Genomic DNA, 18792 nt, shown 5'->3' on the forward strand with positions numbered 1-18792 from the left:
CTCCAAACAGACCCCACCACCAGGGATATATTTCCCTCCCCACCCCTCTCCGCCTTCCGCAAAGACCGTTCCCTCCGTGACTACCTGGTCAGGTCCACGCCCCCCCCCCCCATGACCCACCCTCCCATCCTGGCACTTTCCTCTGCCACCGCAGGAACTGTAAAGCCTGTGCCCACACCTCCTCCCTCACCTCCATCCAAGGCCCTAAAGGAGCCTTCCACATCCATCAAAGTTTTACCTGCAAATCCACTAATATCATTGATTGTATCCGTTGCTCCCGATGCGGTCTCCTCTACATTGGGGAGACTGGGCGCCTCCTAGCAGAGCGCTTTAGGGAACATCTCCGAGACACCCGCACCAATCAACCAAACCGCCCCGTGGCCCAACATTTCAACTCCCTCTCCCACTCTGCCGAGGATATGGAGGTGCTGGGCCTCCTCCACCGCCGCTCCCTCACCACCAGACGCATGGAAGAAGAACGCCTCATCTTCCGCCTCGGAACACTTCAACCCCAGGGCATCAATGTGGACTTCAACAGTTTCCTCATTTCCCCTTCCCCCACCTCATCCTAGTTTCTAACCTCCAGCAACACTGTCCCCTTGACTTGTCCGACCTGCCCATCTCCTTTTCCACCTATCCACTCCACCCTCTCCTCCCTGACCTATCACCTTCATCTCCTCCCCCACTGACCTATTGTACTCTATGCTACTCTATCCCCACCCCCACCCTCCTCTAGCTTATCTCTCCACGCTTTAGGCTCTCTGCCTTTATTCCTGATGAAGGGCTTTTGCCCGAAACGTCGGTTTCGAAGCTTTTCGGATGCTGCCTGAATTGCTGTGCTCTTCTAGCACCAAATATCCAGAATCTAGGGACCTAATGTGAAGCGTGCAACCTCCATGAGGTGTAGCACAATTTTTTGGTTCTTGTTAGGATAGAATTTGAAACAGACAATGAGGATTTGGGTGTGGTAATGTAAGTAGTAAAGGTGAAGAAAACGTCAGGTTCTGCACTCCAAAAGAAATGGCACTAGGAATCTCAAAGGGTTTCCTGGATGGGGCAGAGTTGAACCTGATAGTCTTAAGTGAACATTCAAAACCCAGGTTGATTGTGTTGGCAGGTAAACTGGAGGCAGCGTTGCCTGTCAGAGCTAGGAAAACAGATAAATGTAAAATACAGCAAACTTATTATAAACAGAAATCTATGGGGGCCAGGAGTGTGCCAGTTGATCAAATATTCTGCATATTCAAGAGGTCCACATAGTGTGTGTTTTTACATCAATTAAGTCATAGAAATGTAATATAGGGAGTGTGCACATTACTGTTGTGCTTTATTTACAGCATAAATCACTTAAATAATCAACTTTGCATGAAATAAAATTGACCAGCACAAAGCCTACTCTCTTGCAGCCTTAACTGATTACTCTGATAATGCAGTCATTGACTCAAAATTAAATTCAACTGTTGGTATTTATATGGTCATTGGATTGAATAAAAAGTATATTTACATTGCGGTAAATAAATTAAAAAGACTATAATAATTATATAGAATAATACAGTAAACTGTGATATTTGAAATACATAATTTTTGCTCCCTTTTAAGAGTGACTGTTAAAACAAAGTGTGCTGTATGAGCACAGCACTTTGATTTAATTGATATATAATGAGATGAAGTAATCCAGATACTGATACATCAGAGTAGAGCAATACTGAATTACAGTTAAAGCAGCTTGAGCACAAAGACAAGATGAAAGTGCTCAAGAAGGAATTCCAAAGTACAAGAAAATATAAAGAAAGGGGAATAACAACGAGGAAGCTCGAATTCGAATTGGAAAGGGAAAGGGAAACAACTAAAGAAAAAATGGAATCATGAATATAAGCTTTGACTCTGATATGATGAGCTGGAATCTGAGTTGTGGACACAATGACACGTTAGAGAAGGGTGAAGGTGTCTGGATAATGTTTCAAGAGACATTCACACTCCTTAGATTAATTACATCAAATTTGGACCATAGTCAAGACAAAAGGGTGTGACTGCAAGTGGGGAGGATATGAGGGTCCTGACTTTCTAACAGCCTCAGCCAGTGCCCTTATTCAATAGGTACAAGTTTCTTACTCCCAGTGTGGGTGGGGTCATAGACTGCAGCAAGAATTAGCAAACTGACCACAGCTCTTGTCCAACAACAGTCAAATGGGGGGGGGGGGAGATTAAATAATATTGTAATAGGAGATAAGAATATTAGGGCAGTAGATAGTGTTCTCAGAAGCATGGGCAAAGTCCCATAGGCTGTGTTTGCAAGTTTGAGAACATTCTTCTGTGATGGAGCAGAACTTTGGGAGGGGAGGGATCCAGTTTTCCTGGTCCATGTAGGTACCAACAACAAGGAAAGAATTTCTGCTGAGTAATTAGGAGCAGCTTGGAGCTAAATTTTAAAGCAGAACTACAAAAGCAATAATCTCCAGGTTACTTGGTGAGGCATATGCAAGTCACTATCAGGTAAATAATATGAGAGAAGTTGATAATGGCTCAAAGATTGGTATGGGCAAAATGGGTTCCAATTCTTGTTTATCCATTGGCACCTGGGGAAAGAGCTTCTCTCTTAGTATGGGCTTCATTTGAAAAATGGTGTTACAGTATCCTGGTGAATTGTATAACAAAGGCTGTAGATAGGAGTTTTAACTAATGAGTGATGGTGTGAGGGGGTGGCGGTTCAGTTGGAGAGAAGTTTAAAAAATCAAAAAGAAATGAAAGAACAGAGGTGCAAGGAAGTGAAGAGGCAAATGATAATAAAAGTAACAGGAATGGGTTGAAAATATATGCAAAGGAATGCAGCAGGAATTAGAACCATGCAGTCATATAGATATGCAGCATGAAAACAGAGCCTTTGGTCCAACTTGTCCATGCTCATCAGATATTCTAAACTGATGTACACCTATTTGCCAGCACTTGGCCCATCTCTCTTGCAATCCTTCCTATTCATATACCCATTCAGATGTCTTTCAAATATTGTAATTGTACCAGCCTCCACTACTTCTTTTGGTAGCTCATTCCATACATGCACCACCCTCTGATGAAAAAGTTGCCCTTTAAAAAGAACCTAAACTTTTCCCCTCTCATCCTAAATCTATGCCCTCTAGCTCTGTACACCCCCCACCCCAAGGATAATACCTTGAATATCCCCCTATCCATGCCACTCATGATTTTATAAACCTCTATACGGTCACCCCTCAGCCTCTGATGCTCCAGGAAAAACAGCTCCAGCCTATTCAACCTCTCCCTATAGCTCAAGTGCTCCAACCCTGGCAACATCCTTGTAAATCTTTTCTGAACTCTTTCAAGTTTCACGACATCCTTCTAATAGGAAGGAGACTAGAATTGCATGGAATATTCCAACAGTGGCCTAACCAACGTTCTGTACAGCTGCAACATGATCTCCCAACTCCTGTACTTGATGCTCTGACCAATAAAGGAAAGCATTCCAAACTATCCAATCTACCTGCAACTCCACTTTCAAGGAACTATGAACCTGCATTCCAAGGTCTCTTTGTTCAGCAATACTCCTCTGTACTTTATTAAGTGTATCGGTTCTGCCCTGGTTTGCCTTTCCAAAATGCAGCACCTCATTTATCTAAATTGAACTCCATTTGCCATTCCTCAGCCCATTGGTCCATCTGATCAGGATCCTGTTGTGCTCTGCGGTAGCCTTCTTCGCTGTCCTCCAATTTTGGTGTCATCTGCAAACTTAATAACTAGACCACCTATGCTCACATCCAAATTATTTATATAAATGATGACGAGGAGTGGACCCAGCACAAATCCTTGTGGCACACCACTGATCATTGCCCTCCAGTTTGAAATGCAACTTTCCACCACCATCCTCTCTCTTCTACCACCAAGCCAGTTCTGTATCCAAATGGTTAGTTCTCCCTGTATTTCATGTGATCTAACCTTGCTAACCAGTCTACCGTGAGGAACCTTGTCAAACATCTTATAGAAGTCCATATAGATCATGTCCAGCACTCTGCCCTCAACAATCCTCTTCGTTACTTCTTGAAAATAATCAAGTTTATGAGACATGATTTTCCACGAACAAAGGCCAAGTTGACTATCCCTTATCCGTCCTTGCCTTTCCAAATACATGTAAGTCCTGTCCCTCAGGATTCCCTCCAACAATTTGCCCATCACTGATGTCAGGCTTACCGGTCTGTAGTTTACTGGCTTTTCCTTACTATCTTTCTTAAATAGTGACACCAAGTTTGCCCAACTCCGGTCTTCCAGCACCTCACCTGTGACTATCAATGATCGAAATATCTCTGCAAGGGGTCCAGCAATCACTTCCCTCGCTTCCCACAGAGCTCGAGGGTACGCCTGATCTGTCCTGGGGATTTATCCATCTCAATGCATTTTAAAACATCCAATAACAACATCTCTGTAATATGGGCATTTTTCAAGATATCACCATCTATTTCCCCATATTCTGCATCTTCCATGTCCTTCTCCACATTAAACACTGATGCAAAATACTTGCCTAATATCTCTCCCATCTCCTGCGGTTCCATACATAGGTTGCCTTGACGATCTTTGAGAGGCCCTATTCTCTCCCTAGTTACTGTTTTGTCCTTAATGTATTTTTAAAATCCCTCTAGATTCTTCTTAACCCCATTTGCCAAAGCTATTTCATGTCCCCTTTTTGCCCTCCAGCACGGAGACAGACCCTTTGGCTCAAACTGGTCCATGCTGACCAAAATGTTGGTCCATTACCCTGCACTTGGCCCATATTTTTCTAATCTTTGCCTATCCATGTATGTATCCAAATGCCTTTTAAATGTTGTTAATGTACCCACCTCAACCTGTTGTGCTGGCAGCTCATTCCATATGTGTACCACCCTTTGTGTAATAAAGTTACTCCTCAGGTTCCCTTTTATTCTTTTCCCTCTAACCTTAAACTTATGCTCTCTCGTCCTCTATCCATGCCTCACATCATCTTATACACCACTATAAGGTACCCTCTCAGTCTCCTACATTGTAAAGAAAAAATGTCTTATTTTGTCCAACCTCTCTCTGTAACTCAAGACCATTGAATCCAGGCAACATCCTTGTAAATTTCTTCTTCACTCTTTCCTGTCTAATAACATCCTTGTTCTCACAAGGTAACTAACATTGAACACACTACTCCAAGTGTGGCCGCACCACCGTCCTGTGCAACTGCAATATAACTTCCCAACTTAGACACTCAATGCCCTGACTAATGAAGGCCAGCGTACCAAAAGCCTTCTTCACTGCCCTGTCTACCTGTGACTCCACTCTCCTGAATCTGAATCCTGAATCCTAAGATTCCTTAGTTCCACTAACTCCTTAAGGCCCAACCATTCACCATGAAACTCCTATCTTGATTTGACTTTCCAAGATGCAAGACCTCACACTTAGCTATATTAAACTCCATTTGCCATTTCTCGGCCCACTTCCCCAGTTGATCAAGGTCCTGCTGCAATTTCTAATAGCCTTTCTTTCTGTCCACAATAGGCCCTGTTTTAATGTCATCTGCAAAATTACTAATTGTGCCTCGTATGTTCTCATCCAAATCATTGATGTAGATACTAACAGTAATAGGCTTGGCACCAACCCCTGAGGCACTCAATTAGTCACAGGCCTCCAGTCCAACAAACGTCCTTCCAATATTGCCCCCTGCTTCCTATCATGAAACCAATTTTGTATTCAATTTGCCAGCTCGCCCTGAATTCTGTGAGACAGAACATAGAACATTGCAGCGCAATATAGGCTGTTCAACCTATGTTGTGCAGACCTGTGTAACTAATCTGAATCCTATCTATCCTACACTATTCCATTTTCATCCTTGTGTTTATCCAATGACTATTTAAATGCCCTTTAAAGTTGGCACGTCTACTACTTCTGCAGGCAGGGAGTTCCATGCCCTGACGAATCTGAGTAAAGAAACTACCTCTGACATCTGTCCTGCATCTGTCACTGCTCAATTTAAAGCTATGTCCTCCTCATGTTACCTATTGGAGGAAAAAGGATCTCATTCTCCACCCTACTAACCCTCTGATTATTTTGTATGTCTCAATTAAGTCACTTCTGAACCTTCTCCTCTCTAATGAAACAGCTTCAAGTCCCTCAGTCTTTCTCCATAAACCTTCCCTCCATACCAGGCAACATCCTAGTAAATCTCCTCTGAACCCTGTCCAGAGCTTCCACATCCTTCCTATAATGCGATGACCAGAATTGCACGCAACACTCGCTAGTGTGGCAGCATCAGAGCTGCAGCATAACTTCATGGTTCCGAAACTCAATCCCTCCACCAATAAAAGCTAACACACCATATGCCTATTAACCTGGGTCGCAACTTTCAGGGGTCTATGTACGTGAACACAGAGATGTCTATACATTTCTAAACTGCCAACAATCTTACCATGAGCCCAGTACTCTTTATTCCTGTTGTTCCTTCCAAAGTGAATCACCTCTCACTTTTCTGCATTAACCTCCATTTGCCATCTGTCAGTCCAGCTCTGCAGCTTATCTATTTGCCTCTGTAACCTGCAATATCCTTCAGCGCTTGCACAACTCTACTGAACTTAGTGTCAGCTGCAAACTTACTAAACCATTCTTCTACGCATTCATCCAGATCATTTATAAAAATGATAAACAGATTGGACCCAAACCAGATCTTTTGTTGTACACGACTAGTAACTGAACTCCAGGATGAACATTTCCCATCAACCATCATCATCTCTTCTTTGAGCTGGCCAATTTCTGATCCAAACTGCTAAATCACCCTCAATCCCATGCCTCTGTATTTTGTGCAATAGCCTCCCATGAGGAACCTTATCAAATGCCTTACTGAAATCCATATACACCACATCAACCGCTTTATCCTCATCCACCTCTTTGGTCACCTTCTCAAAGAACTCAATAAGGTTTATGAGGAACGACTGCCCTTCACAAAACCGTGTTGAATATCCCTAATTAACTTCTTTTCTAGATGATTATAATTCCTATCTCTTATACCCTTTTCCAACACTTTACCCAGAACTGAAGTATCAATTAATTATAATTGATTTATAATTAATTATCAGGGTTGTTTCTACTCCCCTTCTTGAACAAGGGACAATTTTTGCTATCCTCCAGTCTTCTGGCATTATTCCTGTAGTCAGTGATGACACAAAGATCGAAGCCAAAGGCTCGGCAATCTATTCCCGCGCTTCCCCGAACATCCTAGGGCGGCACAGTGGTTAGCACTGCTGCCTCACAGCGCCAGAGACCTGGGTTCAATTCCCGCCTCAGGCGACTCTCTGTGTGGAGTTTGCACATTCTTCCCGTGTCTGCGTGGGTTTCCTCCAGGTGCTCCGGTTTCCTCCCACAATCCAAAAATGTGCAGGTTAGGTGAATTGGCCATGCTAAATTGCCCGTAGTGTTAGGTGAAGGGGTAAATGTAGGGGAATGGGTCTGGGTGAGTTGCGCTTCGGCGGGTCGGTGTGGACTTGTTGGGCCGAAGGGTTTGTTTCCACACTAAGTAATCTTAAAAAAAACCCATCCGGCCCAGGGGATTTATCTATTTTCACACTTTCCAGAATTGCTAACCCCTCCTCCTTGTGAACCTCAATCCTGTCTCGTCTAGTAACCTGTATCTCAGTATTGTCCTTGACAACATTGTCTTTGTCCAGTTAAATATTCATTTAGCACTTCTCTTTTCTCCTCGGGCTCCACACACAACTTCCCTTTACTTTCTTGATTGGCCCTAATCTTACCCTAGTCATTCTTTTATTCCTGATATACCTATAGAAAGCTTTAGGGTTTTCCTTGATCCTACCTGCCAAAGACTTCTCATATCCCCTCTTGGCTCTTCTTATTTCTCTGTTTAGGTCTTTCTTGGCCAGCTTGTAACTCTCAAATGCCCTAATTCAGCCTTCATATCTCATCCAAACATAGGCTGCCACCATCCTCTTGTCAAGAGATTCAATTTCTTTAGTAAACCATGGCTCACTCACTCAACCACTTCATCCCTGTTTGACAGGTACATACTTATCAAGGACACAGTAGCTGTTATCGAGTCATAGAGATGTTCAGCACGGAAACAGACTCTTCGGTCCAACCCATCCATTCCAACCAGATATCCCAACCCAATCTAGTCCCACCTGCCAGCACCCAGCCCATATCCCTCCAAACCCTTCCTATCATATACCCATCTAAATGCCTCTTAAATGTTGCAATTATACCAGCCTCCATCACTTCCTCTGGCAGCTCATTCAATACATGTACCACCTTCTGTATGAAAACGTTGACCCTTAGGTCTCTTTTATATCTTTCCCCTCTCACCCTAAACCTATGCCTTCTAGTTCTGGACTCTCTGACCCCAGGGAAAAGACTTTGCCTATTTATCCTATCCATGCCCCTTATAATTTTGTAAACCTCTATAAGGTCACCCCTCGGCCTCCAATGCTTCAGCGAAAACAGCCCCAGCCTGTTCAGCCTCTCCCTGTAGCTCACATCCTCCAATCCTTGCAACATCCTTGTAAATCTTTTCTGAACCCTTTCAAGTTTCACAACATCTTTCCGACAGGAAGGAAACCAGAATTGCATGCAATATTCCAACAGTGGCCTAACCAATGTCCTGTACAGCCGCAACATGACCTCCCAACTCCTGTACTCAATACTCTGACCGATGAAGGAAAGCATACCAAATGCTTTCTTCACTATCCTATCTACCTGCGACTCTACTTGCAAGGAGCTATGAACCTGCATTCCAAGATCTCTTTGTTCAGCAACACTCCCTAGGACCTTACCATTAAGTGTATAAGTCCTGCTAAGATTTGCTTTCCCAAAATGCAGCACCTCGCATTTATCTGAGTTAAATTTCATCTGCCACGTCTCAGCTTATTGGCTCATCTCATCAAGATCCTGTTGTAATCTGAGGTAATCTTCTTCGCTGTCCACTACACCTCCAATTTTGATGTCATCTGCAAACTTACTCACTATACCTCCTATGCTCACATCCAAATTATTTATATTTATGTTGAGAAGTAGTGGACCCAGCACCGATCCTTGTGGCACTCCACTGGTTCCTCAAAAACAACCCTCCACCACCACCTTTGAGCCAGTTCTGTATCCAACTGGCTAGTTCTCCCTGTATTCCATGAGATCTAACCTTGCTAACCAGTCTCCCATGGGGAACCTTGTCAAACACCTTACTGAAGTCCAGAGAGATCATGTCTACCACTCTGCCCTCATCAATCCTCTTCGCTATGTCTTCAAAAAACTCAATCAAGTTTGTCAGAAAAGTATAGTGATAATCATAGGCGATCTGATGTATAATATGGGAAAATGTGAAGTTTGCTTTAAAAGGAGAGCAAAAGATCAGTATTATTTAAGTGGAGAAAATCTGAAGAAAACTGCAACATAAAGGGACTTGGGGTTATTTGTGCATAAAACATAAAGCTCGCATACAGATGTGACAGGCAATCAGGAATGCAAATTGGATGTTGGCCCTTAATTCAAGAGGGTTAGAGTATGAGGAATTCTTACTGTAAATGTGCAAGATGCTAGTAAGACCACATCAGGATACTGTGAGTGGTTTTGATCTCATTTATTTAAGGAAAGATATTATTTCATTGGAGGTAGTTCAGAGAAGGTTCACTAGGATGATCCCTGCTCTGGAGAGATCGTCTTATGAGCAAAAACTAAATACGTTGGGACTCTACTCAATGGATTTTAGAAGAATGAGAGGTGATCTCATTGAGAAATAAAGGATTCTTAAGGGGCTTGACAGTGTAAATGATGAGAGGATGTTTCCCCTCATGAGAGAGTTTAGACATAGTATCAGATGAAATGAGCGTCAATTTAAAACATATCTGGAGGGATTTTTTCTGTCAGAGGATTGAGAGTCTTTGGAACTCCTTGCCATGGAGAGCTATTGGGAGCAGAGTTCTTGTATATATTTGAGGCTGAGATAGATTGATTCTCAATCAGTCAGGAATCAAACGTTATAGAAAAGTGGGTGTGACGAATGTTAGGTAAAAACAATGACTGCAGATGCTGGAAACCAGATTCTGGATTAGTGGTGCTGGAAGAGCACAGCAGTTCAGGCAGCATCCAAGGAGCAGTAAAATCTATATTTCGGGCAAAAGCCCTTCATCAGGAATAAAGCGAATGTTAGATCAGCCATGATCCTATTGAGTGGTGGAGCAGGCTCAATGAGCAAATCAACCTACTGTTTTTCTCTCTTATGATCTTAAATATTTTAATTCATGTATCGACTGAAAAGGTCAGATGGGAAAAGGTAGCCTAGATGAGCCATTTATAGAAAGTTTTTGGGATAGTTTCTTAGAATAGCTCATTCTGGAGCTGACCAGAGAACAGGATGTACCTAGCTTGATAATGTACATTGTGGTAGGATTTATTCGTGATCTCTAAGTGAACGTGTCCCTAGGTAGCAGAAACTATGATGTGGTTGAAATTAACTTTCAGTTTGAGGGAGAGGGAAGTGGGTTCTGTTTAAAATGTAAATAAGGGCATTTATGATGCTTTGAAAACACAACTGGCCAGAGGATGGCTTAATTTGAGATGCAATGACAGACAACTAAGGTGATATCTCAGAATATACAGAATAGTTTTGCCAATGAGTAAGAAAATTTCTGAAGGGTGGACTCATTATCAGTGGATATGTCGAAATATTAAAGATAATATCGAACTTGGAAAAAAGTGTGGTTGTGCAAAAGCATGTAGCAGGTAAAATGTTGGATGGAATGTCAAAAACAACAAAGAATTGCAACAAAATGAATTGAGGGAAAAACTCGAGTATGAGAAAAAGATAGCTCGGAATATAAAAAAAACTGATTGTAAATCTTGCTGTAAATGTTTTTAAAAAACACAGTTGGCAGAAACAACTTGTAGGAGGTGGGTGGCAGATACTTTGAACAGATCTTTTACATCAGTCTTCATGACAAAGAATGACTAACATCCCAGTAGCCATGAAAAAATCAGGAAATGGAAGGAAGGGAGGAACTCAGGAAAACTGCAATCATCAGAGAAGAGGTTTATAAAATCTGAAGGGGCATGGATAAGGTAAATAGACAGGGTCTTTTCCCTGGGTTGGGGAGTCCAGAACTTGGTAGCATAGGATTAGGGTGAGAGGGGAAAGATTTAAAAGGGACCGAAGGGGCAATTTTTTCACGCAGAGAGCGGTGTGTGTATGGATTGAGCTGCCAGAGGAAGTGGTGGAGCCTGGGACAATTGCAACATTTAAAAGGCACTTGAATGTGTGTATGAATAAGAAGGGTTTAGAGGGATATGGGCTGGATGCTGGCAAATGGGTCTACATTAATTTAGGTCATGGTTGGTGTGGACAAGTTGAACTGGAAGGTCAATTTCCATGCTGTACATATCTATGAATCTGTGACTCAAAGTTGTTAATTTTCCAAAACTACATTGATTTAAGGTGGTACCTTTAGATTGGAAGATGGCGCTTCAAATTTGTCCATTCATTGAGTCATAGAGATGTACAGTATGGAAACAGACCCGTCAAAAGGGGAGGGAAATAAAGCAAGAACCTGTAGGACAGTTAGCTTAACGTCTATCACAGGGAAAATGTTCAAAGCTATTACTTAAGTTATAAAAGGACACTTGGAGGATTTCAGTTCAAATGGCATTTGTCCTATTGGTTTCTTCCAGGAATTTAGGTTTCCTACCACTGTCCGAAGATATGCCGGTTAGGTAGATTAGCCATACCAAATTTCCCGTTGTATCCACGGAGGTACAGGCTCGATGGATTAGCCATGGGAAATGTGGGGTTGCAGCTGCAGATTTGGGGGTGTGGTGGGGTGGGAGCCTGGTTGGGATGCTCTTCAGAGAGTCTGTGTGGATTCGATGGGCCAAGTGGCCTGATTCCACACTGTAGGGAGTCTATGATTCAATGAATCTATTGGAATTCTTTGAGGTAAAATTTACAATGGGTAAAGGGCAAGTGGTGGATGAGAAAGTGAGGTCTGCAGATGCTGGAGATCAAAGTTGAAACTTTATTGCTGGAACAGCACAGCAGGTCAGGCAGCATCCAGGGAACAGGAGATTCGACGTTTCGGGCACAGGCCCTTCTTCAGGAATGAATCATTCCTGAAGAAGGGCCTGTGCCCGAAACGTCGAATCTCCTGTTCCCTGGATGCTGCCTGACCTGCTGTGCTGTTCCAGCAATAAAGTTTCAAGTGGTGGATGCCCTGTCCATGATTTCCAAAGGCATTTGATAAATTGATTTGATTTATTGTCAGTATGGGCAGATCATAGTAAGCAAGGAGACACAGATAAATTGCTGTGTCAAAGATTATTACAGAAAATAGAAGGTAATGATGTAATCCCAGCACTTTGGTACGGAGAAAAGATTGGCTGGCTAATGGGAAGCAAAGCACAAGTGTAAGTGGGTCTTTTTCTGGTTCCAAGATGGAGAGTGTTGTACCACGGGAATTGGTGCTGCTGCATCAACTGCTTATATAAACTATATAAACTTGGAAGAAAGGATAGAAGGTATGGTTCCAAAATTGCTACGGATGCAAAGATATGTGGAAAAGTAAGTTGTGAAGATGACATAAGGTTACAAAAGATGTAGATTGGTGAATTGAGTGGACAAGCATGTGTCAAATGCTGTGTAATGTGGGTAAATGTGAAATTGTCCATTTTAGCAGGAAGAATATGAAAGAAGCATAGTATGTAAATGGTGAAAGAGTGCAAAGCTCTGATATGCAGAGGAATATGAGTATCTTGATAGAACATAGAACGGTGCATTGCAGGAACAGGCCCTTCAGCCCACCATCTTTGTGCTGACCTTGATTCAATTATAAATTAAACCAACTGCCTGCTTATGATCTGTATCCCTGTCTTCGCTGCCTCAACATGTGTATGTTTAAATGTCTCTTAAATTTTATTTGCAAACTTGTGGCAATTTTGCTAGATTGTTAATTAAAAGAAAAGTGCCAGAAATATGTACCATTTCAATTGTAGCCAGTCTCCAAATCACTTTAACAACTGTTTGAGAATGCTGTTGTTTGCTTATCCCATCCTATTGTACCTTGTTAATCCCACAGAGATTAGGCTATTTAATAGCATAAATGTGTAATACTTCATGGAAGGTTTTCTGTTTAAACTAGGAGCTGCTTCCTCTTCATTCATATTAGAAAATTTTAGTTCTTCGTGTGCAAGTGCTGTGAACTGACCTTTAAACAAATGAGTTGAGCCACTGCGTCTACAAGCTCTAAATTGCTGTTGATTGAAAATATGGTTTAAATACTTATAGTTGCTGAGTAAAGAATTCTTCGTGGACTGAATCAGTTCAAGATGAAAACTCGCCACCCCTTTCCTGAGGAGTCAACAATAAAAACAATGATGGCATGTACCAACAATTATTTTTCTTAAATCTGAGTGAATCCTACAAAACTTTTATTTCACTGTCTTAATGACAGCAGATATACATACTGAAATTGATAGGGATGAATTTTAGCTTCTCCAGTCTGATCTTTTTGGTGTAGTATATAATCTTGACCACTAGAGGCTACAAAACACCTGCTAAGTTTGAGTTTGGTGGTGCAATCTGATTTTCAGCACATTCATAATCATTATATCGATGTGAAGTGACCAAGTACATTTTTGAAAACGGACATACCAAACTCATCAGGTAACAATTCTGTTAAGTCTGTGATTCTAATCATTGGAAATTTAATCAGAAGTTTGTGCTATCGTGATTTTTGCCAATTGTCTCAATTTTGCAGTCGTCAGGTTTGTCAGTTCAAGTATCTGATTTTTTTTAAAATTGACACTATTTTCCAAAGTTAAATTTGGAACTTTTTTGAGAACAACATTCTTTCTAACACTTAAGCCTTTGATTTCAAACAAAATTGTTCAGCAGTATTGGGATTGTATTAGAGCGTTATGGACAAGGCCAGACCCCTCAAAACATTTTTAAGCAGGTAGCCCAGACCGTGACAGTGAGGAAGAATGTGGCAGGTTACAGCAGGATATAGAGAAGCTGCAGAGCTGGGCAGAAAGGTGGCAAATGGAATTCAATGTAGCTAAGTGTGAGGTGATTCACTTTGGGAAGAATAACAAAAAGATGGGGTACTGGGCTAATGGTCGGATACTTGGTAGTGTGGATGAGCAGAGGGATCTTGGTGTCCATGTACACAGATCTCTGAAAGTTGCCACCCAGGTAAATAGTGCGGTGAGGAAGGCATATGGCGTACTGGCTTTTATTGGTAGAGGAATTGAGTTCCGGAGTCCTGAGGTCATGATGCAGTTGTATAAGACTCTGGTGCGGCCGCATCTGGAATATTGTGTGCAGTTTTGGTCGCCATACTATAGGAAGGATGTGGAGGCACTGGAACGGGTGCAGAGGAGGTTTACCAGGATGTTGCCTGGTATGGAAGGAAGATCGTATGAGGAAAGACTGAGACACTTGGGGCTGTTTTCATTAGAGAAAAGAAGGTTTAGGGGTGACTTGATTGAGGTGTACAAGATGATTAGGGGGTTAGATAGGGTTGACAGTGTGAACCTTTTCCCGCGTATGGAGTCGGGTATTACAAGGGGGCATAGCTTTAAATTAAGGGGGGGTAGATATAGGACTGAAGTTAGGGATAGGTTCTTCACTCAGCGAGTCGTAAGTTCATGGAATGCCCTGCCAGTAGCAGTGGTGGACTCTCCCTCTTTATGGGCATTTAAGCGGGCATTGGATAGGTATATGGAGGATAGTGGGTTAGGTGGGCTTGGATCGGCGCAACATCGAGGGCCAAAGGGCCTGTACTGCGCTGTATTCTTCTATGTTCTATGTAACTTTACTATTTGTTTTGCTCGGTATATATTGGAGATTATTGGTGTAAATTAGCTGGGTCAACTGCCAAGTTTTAAAATTTATTTAGAAAATTATGGAATGAAACACAAGAGTAGAAAATAGAATACCCGATAACTTATCCAAATCAGACTTAATGATGCTGTTCCGAAAACACACACATCCCTTAGCACAAACAGTAAAACATGGCGCAGGCTTGCAGTTTGCAAGGAGAGAGAGTAGTCCAACAGCTTGTTTCACACACCCCCTGCAGTAATTGAACCAAAAAAACCTCAGCTGCCAGGACTGGCCAGTCCCCTTTCATTATACAAGTTGTTTCTAAAACATGAAATCCTTTGGCTTGAGGTATCATCTGTTCGGGGGTAAACAAAAAGGGTCCCAGTAAATTATTCATCTCTGCACCAACTCTGCCGTTTCGGAGCCTGGGCTGTTTTAAGACCCCTCTGGAAAAAGCTCAAGGGAACAGTACCTTTGAGAAAAAGGGTCGGCTTTGTGACAACCCACCCCCCCCCTTAAAAAATGAACCATCATTAACCAAAGGTGGCTTCATTTTTAAAACCCCTTTTAAAAAAAAGTTGATTAGTACTCTAAAATGCACATATACATTACACTGATTATACACATGCAAACATGCCTGATGACAGGATTCAGTCTGTGTACCCCCACCACTGAATACCTCCGTATCTCATTAGAGTCTCAACAATGCATCGGCAATCACATTTTCTCGATGTGGCGCAAACACAATGTTCAAATTGAATGGATGCGACAACAAGCGCCATCTAAATTGTCTGGCATTTTTGTCCTTAAATTCTTCCACAAAGTTCAATGAGTAATGATCAATGTATACCATTGTCTCAGATGCGTTGCTAGTAATATAAACACTGAAATGTTGGGAGTGCCAACACCAAGCTTTAAGTCTCTTTCTCAACCATGAAATATTTTTGCTGATGAACATTCAGTTTCATGGAAAAATACCCAATCGGTCATTCTATTTTCTTAATCTCTGCCTGCAGGAGCACCGCACCAACACCCATATCGCTCGCATTGATAACCACCTTGAAAGGCTGTGTGTAATTAAGTGTGGCTAATACTGGGGCAGTGGTTAACACAGTTTTCATGCTGTCAAACGCCTTTTGACAGTCTGTTGTCCACTGAAACTTCTTTCCTTTCTTTAGTATTTCAGTGAGTGGTGTTGCTACACTGCTAAAGTTCATCACAAACTTTCGATAAAATCCACTCAATCCCAGGATCTGTTGTATAGCTCTTTCTGTCGATGGTGTGGAAATTTCCTAATTACTTTTGTTTTCACATCCCATGGGGCCGTTTGTCCATGTCCAATAACATGGCCCAGGAAGGTGACTTGGGCTTTGGTAAATTCACTTTTAGTTAGGTTTACCACCAAACCTGCCTTCTAAAGTCGATCTAAGTCCGATAAATGCTGTAACTGTTCCTTCCATGAGTGACTAAAAATCACCAGATCAGGAATGTACACAACAGTTGGGTAATCTGGGGGGGAGGAGGAGGGGAAGGTGTGGGGATGGGGGGGAGGAGGAGGAGGAGGAGGGGAAGGTGTGGGGATGGGGGGGAGGAGGAGGAGGGGAAGTGGTGGGGATGGGGGGGAGGAGGAGGAGGGGAAGGTGTGGGGTTGGGGGGGGAGGAGGAGGAGGGGAAAGTAGCTTTATTAGTCAGTCTCTGAAATGTGGCTGGAGCGTTTTTCATACTAAATTTCATCCTTCTAAATTGATACAGTCCATTTGGCGTTATGAAAGCCAAAATTACCTTTGCTGTTTCTGACAAAGGTATCTGCCAGTGGCCTCTGAGCAAGTCTAACTTAGAAATTGCTTGTCCCACCTTTTCAACACAATGTTCCAACCATGGAATTGGATATGCATTAGTTTTTGTAAGTACATTGACTTTGCGATAGTCCATACATAACCGTTGGGTACCATCTGGCTTTGGCACCATAACTATGGATGAGCTCCGGTCATTATAACTCACTTCAATTATGCCATCTTGGAGCACATGTTCTATCTCCTCTTGAACCTGTGCCAACTTTAGAAGGTTATGCCTGTAAGGATGTTGCTTAATCGGAACAGCATCTCCTACATCTACATCATGCACAATTATGTTAGTACCTCCCAAATAATTTCCACATATCTCCCCATGTGATAGCAATAACTCTTTCAGGTCATTTTGATTTTTCTCAGGAAGATAACCCAATAATTTATCCCACTTTAATTTGAGGAATGTCCAATTCAGAATTTGGTTATTCCTTCTTTGTTGTAATCATTAATACTTTCTCCTCTTGCTTTCCTTCCCTGTCAAAATATCTTTTGAGCATATTCACATTCACATGACACATTCCGTGAGATTTCTTCCTGTCTAGAGTCCTTATCAAATAGTTCACCTCACTCAATTTCCTTTCGATTTTATAAGATCCGCTAAACCCTGCTTTTAAAGGTTCAGCTATTACTGGAAGTAGCACTATTTACCTTATCCCTGCTAGCAAAATTGCGAATTATTGATTTCTTATCTGCTTCCTGTTTCATTGCATGCTGTGATACTGTTAAATGCTGTCTAGCCAACTCCCCAGCTCTACTTAATCGTTCTTGAAGATTTGACAGTCCAAATGTGTGGTCTCCGAATACTGACTTAGTAATTTCTCCTTAATCGATTTTAGTAGTCCTCTGACTTCATGCCAAAAAACTAATTCAAATGGACTGACTTTGGTTGATTCATTTAGTGCATCTTTGACTGCAAAAAACACATGTGGAAGTTACTTACTCCAATCATCTGGTTAATCCTGACTATAAGCCCTCAACGTTGTCTTTAGTGTTTGATGCCATCTCCCTGCGATTCTGGATAGATCCTGGATTCTGCAATGGATTTGAATTGTTTATGCCTAAGCTGTCCATAACTTCCTTGAATAGTTTGGATGTGAAGTTTGACCCTTAATGTGACTGTATCTCAATTGGTAGTCCGTATCTAGTAAAAGAAAATTCGTAGAAAAATTACACAATTCTTTTTGCTAAGATATTGTCTAATGGAATGGCCTCTGGAAATCTCATTGATGCAGCCATTGTTGTTCACAAATACTGATTCCTGCTTTCCGTTTGAGTTAGGGAACCTACGCAATTAATTAAGACTCTTGCAAAAGGTTCCTCAAATGTTGGTATAGATATTAAAGGTGCAGGTTTTATTACCGCCTGTAATTTTCCAATTACCTGACACGTATGACATGTCTGGCAAAATTCAATTGCACCCTTCTGCAGTCCAGGCTAGTAAAAATGTCTTTGTATTTTAGCCTGTGTTTTCTTCACCCCTAAATGACCTCCAAGTGGTAGCTCATGCGCCACTCTCAACACCACCTTTCTATACCCCACTGGCAATACAATTTGATGAATTTGATGACCATTTCTCATCTGCTTGAATATGTGATGGTCTCCTATTACCTCATTAAGACATCATTTTTCAGGTAATAACATGCAGGAATGCATTCAGACTCATTTACTGAGTATATCTTTTAATACAATTGCTTTAACTTTTCATCCTTCTGCTGAAACTCAATGAGCTCAGCAAAGCTAAAGATATTTGCATGATCCTTTATTTGCTCTTGGTTTGTCCCAACCAACTGACTGGATGCAGTCTCTGCTAGTGCTACTTCAGCTTCCTTCTCTGTGCCGTTTGATCTCTCCTGCTTCAGCTTGTGACTCTGTGATCTCATTACTACACAATCAAGCAAGATTCCTGGATAAACATACTGCATTGCTTCAGTTGCCTGCATTTCAACTGGCTTTTCAACTAGAGTAGGCAACATGCCTAGCGGTGAATCAGCTATATCATTCGCAAGGACAAATTGTATTCCTGGTTCCAAGAATTTTTCCAGTACTCTTAACACAAATTTTCCCCTTTTTCTGGACACTCTAGCCTCACTTTAAATAATTGACCCCTTTTTG

The 18792-nt window shown here is 41.9% G+C and overlaps 1 protein-coding gene and 1 long non-coding RNA gene across 3 annotated transcripts in view; one reads left to right on the top strand and one right to left on the bottom strand.

Moving 5' to 3' along the window:
• The window catches only part of rtf2 (replication termination factor 2), a 168091-nt gene that overhangs the window by 20616 nt on the left and 128683 nt on the right, over positions 1–18792 (top strand). The window lies entirely within an intron of this gene.
• Positions 1–18792, bottom strand: part of LOC148147684 (uncharacterized) — a 28291-nt gene that overhangs the window by 7655 nt on the left and 1844 nt on the right. Inside the window, exon 2 of the long non-coding RNA XR_015759625.1 lies at positions 17621–17821. This is a non-coding gene — a long non-coding RNA (uncharacterized LOC148147684). The remainder of the gene's footprint in view (positions 1–17620; positions 17822–18792) is intronic.

Source organism: Chiloscyllium plagiosum, unplaced genomic scaffold (assembly GCF_037043375.1).
Source record: "Chiloscyllium plagiosum isolate Xiang-an unplaced genomic scaffold, Cpla_swu_hap1 HiC_scaffold_15, whole genome shotgun sequence".
NCBI lineage: Eukaryota > Metazoa > Chordata > Chondrichthyes > Orectolobiformes > Hemiscylliidae > Chiloscyllium > Chiloscyllium plagiosum.